This window comes from Vigna angularis, chromosome 10 (genome assembly GCF_016808095.1).
Source record: "Vigna angularis cultivar LongXiaoDou No.4 chromosome 10, ASM1680809v1, whole genome shotgun sequence".
In the NCBI taxonomy this organism is placed as follows: Eukaryota; Viridiplantae; Streptophyta; class Magnoliopsida; order Fabales; family Fabaceae; genus Vigna; species Vigna angularis.
The window spans coordinates 9,391,348-9,404,061 of record NC_068979.1 but is presented as its reverse complement, the minus strand read 5'-3'; positions in this window follow the sequence as shown (position 1 = coordinate 9,404,061).

Below are 12,714 nucleotides of genomic sequence, written 5' to 3'. Positions count from 1 at the left end.
TACTATGAATATTTCCACTACTCATGAAAAAATCCACAATTTGCTTATGCACTTCTCTGTTTTCAATTTCAAACTTCCTAAAGTAAATCCACAAGCTGTGGAAAAAGTCATAACTCAATTGTTGAACTTGCTGATTTTCAATTTGTTTCTCTCGAGACAAATCCACAGGTTGTGGAAAAGTTCACAGCTAAGTTATGGAACTTTTTGGTTTCAATTCTGCATCTTGGATATCAATTCTTCCCAAGTTGTGATTTTAACACTTAGAAACATTAATCTACAAGAAAACACAAAACCTAAATGTATGATCTGAAACAAAGATATGTAATTATGTATGCAAATGGCCTAAATTAAGATATGAATGCAATTATGTTTTATTCACACATCAGCCACTTTGTGTACTTCTATGTTTATGTTTCAAGTACTTTTTGATAACTTACTAGGTTGCTTATGATATTTTAATGCATGATCAGTGGTGTTATATTTTGGTATTCAATGTGAAAAATGTATTGGTATGACTATGGTTTTAAATGGATTCAATATAAAGGTGAAGTGATATCAATGGTTTTAAAGTTGTGAAAATGAGTTCTAAGGAGGAACTTTTTGGTGGTAGTTTCAAGTATTGATAGTATGAATGGTCAGAGTTAAGATGTGTTTATCATGACATTCTAATGATAATTCATTCTCAAGTAGAGAGTGATGAGTGATGTCGTGAGAATAGCAGGAGGTCCGAGCTTGAGAGTCCTTTCTCCATTTGGCAAAAGGACGTTTGAGGACTAACCTTGTGATGTGTGGTAGGGTGAAACCCAATTGGCAAGAGCTTTGCAAAGTAGTAGTGGACACCCTAATAACCTGCCATAGCTTGTGTAAGACCCTAGAACCTCAAGAATTTACCAAGTTGTAAAAAGTTCAAGTTATAATGTCAAATGGAATGCTGTCAGGTTTGACATGGTTTACTATTTTAATTATAACTTTTTGTAGAAAATATCAATTGAGTTGATTCTTGTTTTATTGGAAACTAGACTCAAATATCTTTAATTGGACATATAAATATAAATTTTTGGACTACCGGGCTAGCTGCAGTAAAATTATTAAAACTCGGAAACGTTAATCACGCTCAGGTATGTTCAGTTTTGACCTATGATGACTGTTTTGCTTATTACTCTCTCTACCGAACTCCAATTGAGTTGATTCTTGTTTCATTGGAAACTAGATTCAAAGAGCTTCAATTTGACTACTCATATGCATATTTTGGACTTCGGGAAGGGGTCTAACTGAGCTGGGGAAAACGTGACAGTATTGCTGTCCAGGGGCTAGCGTCCAACCTTAATTTTAGGTACATTTTTACAAGTTGCGATTTTTTTGGAGTGGATAGGTTGTGTTCTGCACTAGGAGAACATTTTGGAACCTTTGGAGACTTTCCTACCATGTTTTAGGGCTGAAAAAAAATGGTTTAGGATGGTTCATTGGTTGTTTATTATTGCTAAGTACCAAGTGCATAGGTCCTTAGTTGTCTAAGGCATCTTCTTTTAATTCCAAATCAGATTTGGAGTTTTGGGGGAGAGTAGAGAGGTCCTTGGTGGGAGGTGAACGAAAATCCTAAGTGTTCTAAGTGTGGAGACTGACTTGGTCTAGCAAGGAGGAGAGGAATTGCTCTCTTTGAAGAAGAGAGATTTAAGTTAGAATTTTCTTTGAAATTGAAAGTGAAAACAAGCAAAGGTGGTGGTCTAGAGGTATCAAGAGTGAAGAATTTCTTGCAAGGAGAAGAGGTAGGGGAGCTAATCCTTTCTTGATTATGATCATGAATATGAGTATGAATGTGTTAAAATTTGGTAATGGTAGTTATATATTGACTTGTGTAAAATTTGGTTTTCATGATTATAATTTCTTATTTTCGAGTTACTGTGGTGAAAAATTTCTATTAATGGTTTTCACCGTTGGATTTAGCTAAAAGTTTAGTATGTGAATCCTAAGACCTATTACTAAACTTTGACCGTTCGGATTTGAAAATAGAAGTCTGTACTTGGAGAAATAAATACTGCAAGTTTGAGTAAATTAGTTACCCTGTAGTTCTGTTAATAAGTTGTCTCGGTAAAAATATAGATTTTGACCTATTTAACCGTTAGATCAACCTCAAAATTTGATATATGATTCTTAGGACATATTAATACAATTTGACCGATCGGATTTTGTAATTGAAGTTCTATGTTTAGAGAAAGAAATTTCGAAAGTGTGAAACAATCGGATGAACATTGTATTGCTGTTCTTAAGCTATCATGGTACAAATTTCGTATATATTTCATCTACCGTTAGATTGAGCCCAAACTTTAGTATGTAGTTCATAAGACATATTAAGTGATCTTGACCGTTCAGATTTGGAATTAGATGTTTGTGCTTAGAGGAATTCATTCCGCATTTTGAGTTTAACCGAGAACCACTTAAATTTCTGTCTCTGAGTTACCTCGGTAAAATCTCCATATCTACTTAGATAACCGTTAGATTAATCTGAACTTTTAGTATGTTGTTCCTAAGAGATAGTGGCATACTTCGACCGTTCGGATTTTAGATCGGAATTACAGATTTAGAGATATTAATTTCGTATCTTCTCAGGGATCTTAATATTGCTTAATTTATGTTTTTGGATCATTTATACATAAATTATGATTTCCGCCTCATTAACCGTTGGATTGGACTTAAAATTTTACCATATGAGTTAAACATGTTGTTTATTAGTTTGATTGGTTCAGATCTGTAATTAATGATATGAGTGAAGAGTAATATTTTCACGAAATAGTAAATTTATTTGTATTGGGTAAAAACTTGGATAATTATATTCTTAAATTGTATGTGTGGTTGTATTTTGGAGATTGGAGGATGAGTAATATAATATATTCTATATTAAAAAAATTAAATTATATTGAATATTCTGAGTTGTAATAATTATATGAGTTAAATCATGAATTGTAAATAAGTTGATGGTAAATTTGGATGGGTGGTATAGGCATTATTGCCATAATTGTAAATCTGAATTTTTATTTATTTTCCTACGACTTTGGTAAGTCGGGAGAGGAGAGGTTTGAAGTCGGACACTACTTTGGTAAGTAGGTGGGAAAATGAGAGGTGAACTTGACATAAACCGCACTGCTTTGGTAAGTAGGCGGAGTGTTCCACACTATGCTACTTTGGTAAGTAGATAATATTACATTATTGTGCTACTTTGGTAAGTAGACAATATCACCTTGTTATACTACTTTGGTAAGTAGATCACCTCGTTAGATTACTTTGGTAAGTAGTCAGTATCACATGGTTATACTACTTTGGTAAGTAGATCACCTCGTTAGATTACTTTGGTAAGTAATCAATATATCATGGTTATACTACTTTGGTAAGTAGACAGAAGGATTGTTGACTGTTGTGCTTTGGCAAGTAGGCAGATTAATAATATGTTGTATTGACTCTAGTGAATCGACTGATGATTTTTGACTGGAGAAATATTATAAAGTATCAGTGTAATAGTTGGTTTTTGAGTATGTTTGAGCTGCATGTATTTGATTGATTGCCACACTTGAGATATTAGTAAGATTGTGGATAATGTATATTTCTTGATTTGGTTAGCTCACCCTACTGCCTATTGTTTGTGTATGTGAATGCAATGATCGTATAATGTGTGGTATTGTACGGGAGCAGAAACTATTTCAGATGAATTAGCAGATGGTTCTGGACTTGCTTAGAAGATGAGAGATCTGTGGGAAAAAGGAGACATGGGGAATTTCTAAAATAAATCTATGTTTGAATTTCCGAACTGTGTGAAATTTTTAATTTCAGAAGTTTATGAACTGTGTGGAATTTTATTTTCAGAAGACTTGTGTTGTAATAAAGAACGTAATATTTTATGGGTGTTGAAATTTGTTAAAGAAAAAATTACATATGTATTGTGTGGAAAATAAATTGTAACGCCTAAATCGGGGTGTTACAGCTTGACATTCATTCTAAGTCTAAATAGCCCAGTCAAAGTGTTGTCATTCATAAAGTGTTTGGTAGTTTAGTGTGAAATGTGTATCATGTGTATAATGTTTAAATGTTCATCATTAATTATTTTTATTGTAGCTTACCCTTGCTTTTGTGTTGTTTGTCTTTTTATATATGTTTTCTTTATTGCGATGATCACCTTAATGGTGTGAGTTTAGGGGGACATTATTTACAATTATTCCAACGAGAGGTGAAGGTGAAACAATTGTTTATTGCTAATTTTAATTGACAATATTCATAAAAAAAGACATACTTTAAACACATGAGTATTTTAATAATTTTTATTTTTAATTTAAAATAAAAAAATAAAAAAATTAGAAATTATTTAAATATCTTTAATCTTAAAACTTAGAATTTATACTATAAGTCAATTAAAATTTGATACACTTTACATAAGTTAGCAAATATATATATATATTATATTTTATTTAACTTCTAAGTAATTATATAATATTTCTTTACTAAATAGTCAATACTTTTTTTTCACAAATGTGTGTCTACATGGATTAAATTATATTTTCATTTAATATTTAAAAATGACTAGTAAAGTTCCACTTTTATAAATACCTTTATATATTTAATTATATTTTTTCATGTTTAATTAAACCTCATCAGAATATCTAGGTTTGCCCCCATTCCACAAAGACCAAGAACATATGGAGCATATTGTGGTTGCACTTAATACTTTGTTTATTTCTTTGGTTTTGCAGTAATTGAATTATTATAATTTAACGTTTTTTTCACAAATATTAACAATTTCAATTAATAGATTACTTACTTTTTATCCTTTATAAGTGTCAAGTTTATAAAAATAATGTTTTTTTTATATTTTACCAATAATTATAAAGGTTTAAACAATATTAATTATTTTTCTAATTACTTGTACTCTTAAATTTTTCATCCAATAATTTTATGTTAACCTGTGTATAAATATTTATTTTGATGTAAGTAAAATAAAAAATATTTTTATAGATATTTCGTTAAGATAACTAAAGTTGTTACGTTTTTTTATTTATACAAGAAAATAAAGGATATTTTGAAAAAACGAAGGGAGTTTATTAAAATTACCTCATTATTTCATTAAATATATTGTATTTGTTTGTGCCAAAAAAAAAAAGCTATTACTAAGACTTGCTTTATTTTAAGTGATTTATATATTCATAGAAAATAGTATATGCCTATTCACGATAAAAGAATAAAAAAACATCATTTTGATTGAAAATCATTTAACTATTTTATTAAAAAACAACTTTTTAAAAAACTTAAACGTACGAATCTTAGTTAGGACAATAAAAAAACATGTTGCAATTTTTTAAATGAAAGAAAAAGGATAACTAGTGATTATCTGATCTTAATATGATTTTACCTAGTAATCAGGGCATTATAAGCTGGACAAATAGGACCAATTGCATAGCTGAAAGTTGAAAATAAATAATAAATTTGTGAGTGTTTGCTTGTGTATGTAAACTTACTTTATTTATGAATTTAGTCCATCTTCTTTTCAAATAAAAGTTGTCCCAATTTGGTTGTGTATTTAAGAATAAAAGTAGTATTTCATTAAATGAATTTAACTTTTTTTATGCAAAGAATAAGTTTGTAATGTGTAGTGTAGCTGTGATTATTGATTATTGCCATTAGTGACCCAAACACTTTGTATATTTTTATTTTATTTTTATTTAATATAGTTTTTTGCCATTAAATTGGCCATAGTCAAAGTCATGTATAGTGAACTTCGACCAACCCCATCAGAAACAAGTGGCTGCCCTTGTTCGATTACCTGTTCTTAGTCTTTTCTATTATATATTTCTTTACTGTTTTTTTATTTTATTTTCTGTTATTCAACTTCTCAACTAATCCTCTTCTTAGTTGGATTTTTTTCTCTTGTTTCTTATGCTAAATTTTTCTAAATTTTTTTCTCTTGTTCTCTCTATTTGATTAACACGAATTCTTTACTATTATAAGTACGCTTCTCTCAGGATTACCTCTAATATTTTAAAACCAAAGTAATTATTTTAATACTAAGTAAAAAGTTGCATTTAAACAAGGTCATATATATTCAACATGCTTATAAATAAATTATTTAAATGAATTTGATATATATATATATATATATATATATAAATTGATTTAGGGAATCAATTTTATTACATGTAAGGAAATAAATTGATTATATTATATTATGTGTAAATAGATTTTGTGGTAAAAAAATAATTTATCCTCACAAATCCTTTCATTTTTTTGGATCATATTGTAAATCCATTATGTCATTAACGGAAAGGACTCAATTGATATCAATTTTCAAAATTAAGGACCATTTTGATACACTTTAAAAAACGACGACCCAATTGAGACATTCGTACATAAATATGGATGTCGAAAAGGATTAAACCTAAATTTTAAATACAATTTTCATTTTAAAATTAAAAAAATAATTTTTTAAATCATCCACAATTAAATAAAATATTAATTAAAACAAATAATCAAATAAAATATTTATTGAATTATAAATTTTATAAAACAATTTTATAAAAAATTATAAAATCTTAAAAATGACATGACATATTAAAAATTACAAACAGTAAATTAACACCTCGTTTAATGATTATTGAAATATTTATTTTATAAGACTAAATATTGTAAGAAAGTATCAAACTATGATTAGAAACTAATAAAATTACATGTATGCAATAGAACCTATTTAGATTTATAATTATTTATATATTAAATTATTAATATTTTATTTAAATACATCTATTGGGAAACTGTATTTATTATGTTAATAATAAAATAAATATATAATAATATAGAAAATAGAGTATTAAAGTTGATAGGTATATTAAAATAATAAGATCGAGTATTTTATTATAAAATAATTTCATAATATCAATAGAATTTTCTAAACTCGACTCATTATCTAAAACATCGTGTATCTCTCTAAAAGACTATTATCTTAACCTCTCTATCATCTCTCTAAGATTTCTTACTCCTAAGTCATTTATTTGACGATTAGGAGGTGTCTAGGCGATCCTTGCGACAAAGACTATATATTTAACTAATCAATTGTAGTTTAGAGTAAGTAAGTTTTAATTCCTTTTCTTGGTATATTTCTTGATCCTTAATCATGCAAAGAAAATCTGTTTGCATGTGCTAAGCAGTTTTTTTCTTCAATTCTAGCTCAATTTAGGTTCTGAGGTTTGTCGCCAATCACTAATTGGTGATTTGTAGGTTTTTCTAGAGGTTCCTTGCGATGGAAGCAACGGTCGAGGATTTCTAGAACGGTGAAAATTTTCTAAAGGTAAGGGAAGTTAGAGTTTCTTTAATTGATGTTAGTTGTGCATGTTAGAAGATTTATGAGTATTGAAGTGTTTGAACGAAATTCTGCTTTATATTAGACGTAGCTTAATTAATTGGGTGTTTTTGACTTTGTGGTGATCAACTGTGACTGTGAAGTGTATTGAATGATTATTTGTCTTTTATTTGATGTTAATACATTTTCTGTTTGGATTGGGTGTTGTGAAGTTTACGAAATAAAAAATTGAAAGCTTAAGGATTTTGATAGTATTTTGAAGGAAACATGAGGTCTTAGATGATGGATTGATGAGAGAAGGTTAGTTAACTGGTTTGATGCAGTTGGAGTTTGTCATGAGAGGTTTTATGACTTATTCAAATCTTTAAAAAGGGAAGAAATATGTAATATGAGTATGTGGGGGTGGCTAGGCAGAGTTAGATGAGTTTAAAACTAGTTTTTAAGGGGTTTGGACTAGTGAAAACTTGACTTATGGGTGTTGTGCTCATTTGGCCATTTTGGTTGGTGTCAACATGTCTTTTGGGACTTGTTGGAGTCCCTAACTTGTTTAAAAACCAGCTAAAACTAGTAAAAATCAATTTAGATCCATAAAGTGAGTTTTGTTAAATTTTAGAGTAGAATCTTGTAAGTAAACACTTTAAAATGAGTTTAGGATGGTTTAGATACAATAATTTAAATCTATTTGAGTGTATAATATGATCTAGGGGTGTTAGAAGTTGGCAAAAATGTATCTAATATGTCAAGGGTGATGCATGATGCAAATTATGCAGTTTTGGTGTTGTAGAATTATACAGTTCTGGACCACTATCTTTGTGTTCGTACAACGAGCTGGATCGTTGAGCGAAAGGTTGAAGGGTTTGGACTACTTTTTTTGTATTTGCACAGCGAGTGGAGTCGTTGAGCGAGAGGGCTCTTTGGTCACCTAGCGAGCTTGGTTGCTGAGTGACTAGTTTAGGATTTTTCTTGTATTGTATTTTAGTATAGTTCTCTGATAATCATGGGTATGTTTGATTCTTTGAATGGTTTAAAAGTTCCTTTGTTATTATATACCCTGTAATATTATATGTTGGAATTCAATGTGCAAAGTATATGGTTTTAAGTATGGTTTCAAAGTTATGAAAGTATGGTTTCAAAGTTATGAAAGTAAGTTTCAAGGTGAAACTTCTTGGTGAATGTGGTAGGGTGAAACTCATTGGCAATGACTTTGCAAAGCAGTAGAGGTCACCGAAAGTGCACAACCCACCATAGCTCAACAATCATTCTAAGTCTAGAGAGTCCAGTCTAAGTCTTAACATGTTTAGGATGTTTGAAGTTGGTTGTTATATGTGAATGAATTAAGGTGTTTGAAGTTTCCTTGAAGCAGACACTTGATGGAGGAGACGCTGCCGTTTAGTTTTCTTTAGAGTATTATTGTAAATAGTTTTGATTTAGCCATTGGTATATAGAGTTTAAAATTTATAGTTGTTTTTGGATAACTATAAGTTTATACTTTATATTCTAGTTAACATTGTTCTATCATATTAGATCTGTCATGACAATTATATGGTTAAATGCTATATTTTGGGATGTTACATTTTTGGTATCGGAGCAGCTGTAGGTTATGAGTGTACTATGCTTTTGTTGTGTACATATAGTTATGTCTAGTTGGTATTCTTGTTTCTTTGAGTTAGACTGATGGTTTTTCTCTTTGGGTAAGCAAAAAATGGCACCTAGGCCTGCTCCTCCCTTACCCACAAATCCTGATGCACGAGATATGATGAGGATGATGGAAGTAGTGTTGGATGCAGTGCAACAACAAAATGTTGCTTTAGTACAGCAGAATATTGTGGCCTTACAACAGTTGAAAGCTGCTAGGGTGTCAGTTGAGACATCCTAGAGGCAGTATGTTGAGTTGATGAGCAATGGAAGGGTTGCAGTTGAACCTTCTTCTTCTTCTTCCTCTCAGCCTCAGGAGTGGAGTTTTGAGAGCTTTCTCTAGCATCATCCTGCCAAGTTTAATGGTAAAGTTGGTTCATATGAGGCAGATCAGTGGTTCCATGACATGGAGCGGATTTATAATGCAAAGTGGTGCCTTGAGGAGAATAGGTTGGCTTACATTGAGTATTTGCTGACTAGTGAGGCTAGCCATTGGTGGAGTAGCATTAGATCATTGTTGGAGAGCAGTGACATTTAGATTTCTTGGGAGTTTATCAAAAGGAAGTTTTACACTTAATAGTTTCCAGATAGTGTGAGGTTTACAAAGGAGGTTGAGTTTCTTCAGTTGGTTCAGGGATGTATGTCTGTTTCTAAGTATGCAGATCGTTTTAAGCATCTTATTTGTTTCCATACTTTGACCATGGATGAGGAGTGTTAGTGTAGGAAGTTTGAAAATAGTTTAAGAGGTGATATCAAGTTGTTGGTTGCTGGCTTATGTATTAAGGAATTTCTGGCGTTAGTGGAAAGAGCTAGAGTGATGGAAAAAACTAAGAACGAAGCAGATAGTCAATAGAGTCAACCGTTGAGGGTTGGAGGGCCATCTGAGTCCAAGAATAGCTTCAGTTCTAGGAGGACACCTTACTCTAGGCCTCATTCTCATGGGTCAAGGGGTTCCTCCTCTTAGTCATCTATATAGCTTGGCCAGTTTAGTTATTTTGGGAGTGTGAGATGTTTTGTTTGTGGAGGACCACACTCTCAGTCAGCTTGTCCACAAATGGTTGGATTTAAAAGGTGCAATGTCTGCGGAAGAGAGGGTCATTATGCTAGGGATTGTCTTGCAGTCAAGACGACAGGTTTGCAATCACACCAAGCAGGGAGACCTCAGCAAAGAGGAGGAGCTAGACCTCAAGCGTCGGGCCGTGTTTGTGCTTTGTTTGGATCAGAGGCAGTCTGTTCAGGTAACCTCATCATTAGATGTTGTTTGTTGTTTAGTAGACCATGTTGTGTGTTGTTTGACTCGGGAGCGACATTCATTTGTGTCTAAGACTTGTGTGAAGGAGTTGGGGTTGTCAGTGAGGGAACTACAGTTTGATCTAGTAGTATCTACTCCCACTTCGGGGTTGGTCAGGGCATCCACAGTGTGTGCTAGATGTCTAGTGGTAGAGGCCACCATAAGTGCACAACCCGCCATAACTCGACAATCATTCTAAATCCAGAAAGTCCATTGTAAGTCTTAACATGTTTAGGATGTTTGAAGTTGGTTTTTATATGTGAATGAGTTAAGGTGTTTAATGTATTATAATATTGTATGAATCTCTTTATATTTAGCTTATCCTTTTGTTTGTGCGTGTGTTTGTATGTGATGTGTTTCTTTTCTTGGCTATGATCATCCTCTGAGTGTGAGCAGAGGGAGATGATGTTTCCTTGGAGCAGACACATAATGGAGGAGGTGTTGTCGTTTAGTTTTCTTTCGAGTAGTATTGTAAATAGTTTTAATTTAGCCGTTGTTTTTGGATAACTGTAAGTTTATACTTTATATTATAATTAACATTGTTCTATGATATTAAATCTATGATGACTATTATATAGTTAAATGCTATATTTTTTTGGATGTTATAGAATTCGTAACGAAACTTTAAAAAAAATACATCTTTTATAACTATCAAAGTTAAACTTATCATTAAAAAAATTACAGTATAACCTTGATCATCGTAAACATGTAAAACATTATTATAATATCTTATACAAATAAAACATACCAAATTTCTTGTGAGTGTTGCACTAGTAAATATTTCTATGTAAATTGTCTCCTCATGTCAGGTCCTTCTTCTTTGGTCATTTTGTATGTATAAACTTTGAGAAAATTGTTACAATACATTATGAAATTATAAAAAAAATATTTTAAATAACAAAAGATACAGATGTGAAAAAGAAAACAATATGATATATAATTATCTGAATTACAAGAAATAATCATAATAAATTATCAAATAAATGACAGTGTATATATTTATAATTGTTTTTATAATATTTTCTTACTATTTTATCTGAATAAAGTAAGAACCAGTTTTAATCATAATAATTGCTCTTCTATTTTATTAATTTTTTTTTATTGGAGTGAAAAAGTGAACAGATATACACTTATAACTTCTTTGATTTCCTTGATAATAAAAAAAATATTATTGTTATTTGAATGTGCATAATAACATTTTAGATTGAAGAATTTTATTGATAGTGTTTATTTAGTAAATAATATTAGATATTATTTGCATGTCTCTATTTATTGAGTTATTTAAAAATAAAGAAATTATTTGACTCTTTTTTTTCGTGTCAAAAGATCAACCATTTCTCAATCTGATTAAAATGTATTAAATTAAATTAAGGGAGAATATTTTGTATGTTTATAGCTTTAAAATAAGAGATATAAATGTGTGCATTTACATTACTTATTAATTGCATGTGTCCCCCTTCTCTTTTTATTTAGTTTTAATGTTTGTCTCTTTAAAAATGAGTGGTTTACTTGAAAGATTATTTATTTTAGTTTATAGTAGTTGTTTCTAAGAAGTAGTTAACTATAAAAACTATTTATCCAAATATAACTCATAAACATGTATCAACATCTTATAAATGTACAGATATTTTAAATGTATAATTTTTAAATAATAAACTTTTATCATACAAAAGTTTTGAATATAATTTTTATTGTACAAATTATATGTTTTTATGGAATAATGACTCTAATAAAATATATAGTTTGTTATTGTTTTTTATGGAATAATAACTCTAATAAAATATATAGTTTGTTATTGTTTATGTAACGTCCCAGATTATATAGAATTATATACTATATAATCTAGTAGTCAACATTTTAATATAATAAAACAAGTAGAAGGAGACTTGTAGATAAAGTTTTTAGGTTACAGTCATCCCACAATTGTGGTAATTTAAAACTTTAACACAATAGAGTATTTCAAAATAAACAGAAGCTTATGAATCATAACTAGACTAAGCAGCGGTGTCATGGCCTGCTCCAGAAGCACCTCATCTACCTCTGCTCACATCCAAATGGATGATCATTGCAACAGAAAATACACACAAACAAAAGACAAACACAAGCAGAAGGGTGAGCTAGATATACAAAAATCATGTTCTAACAATCACACCCAACATGCAAGTTTAATTCATATATACTGGGTCACTTAACACAACTTGTTACACTTTAAACTTGACTTGTCCGAACTTAGAGTGATTGTCGAGTTATGGCGGGTCATGCACTTGTGGTGGCTTTTACTGCTTTGCAAAGCCATTGCCAATGGGTTTCACTCTACCACACTCACGAGATTAGTCCGTTATCACTCACCTTGGGCCATACTGGAAGCACCCAAGACTAGGACCTCCTGCTACTACTCACGACATGATTTAATCCTCTCTACTTAAGAATGATTGACCATTGTAGTTTCAGGATA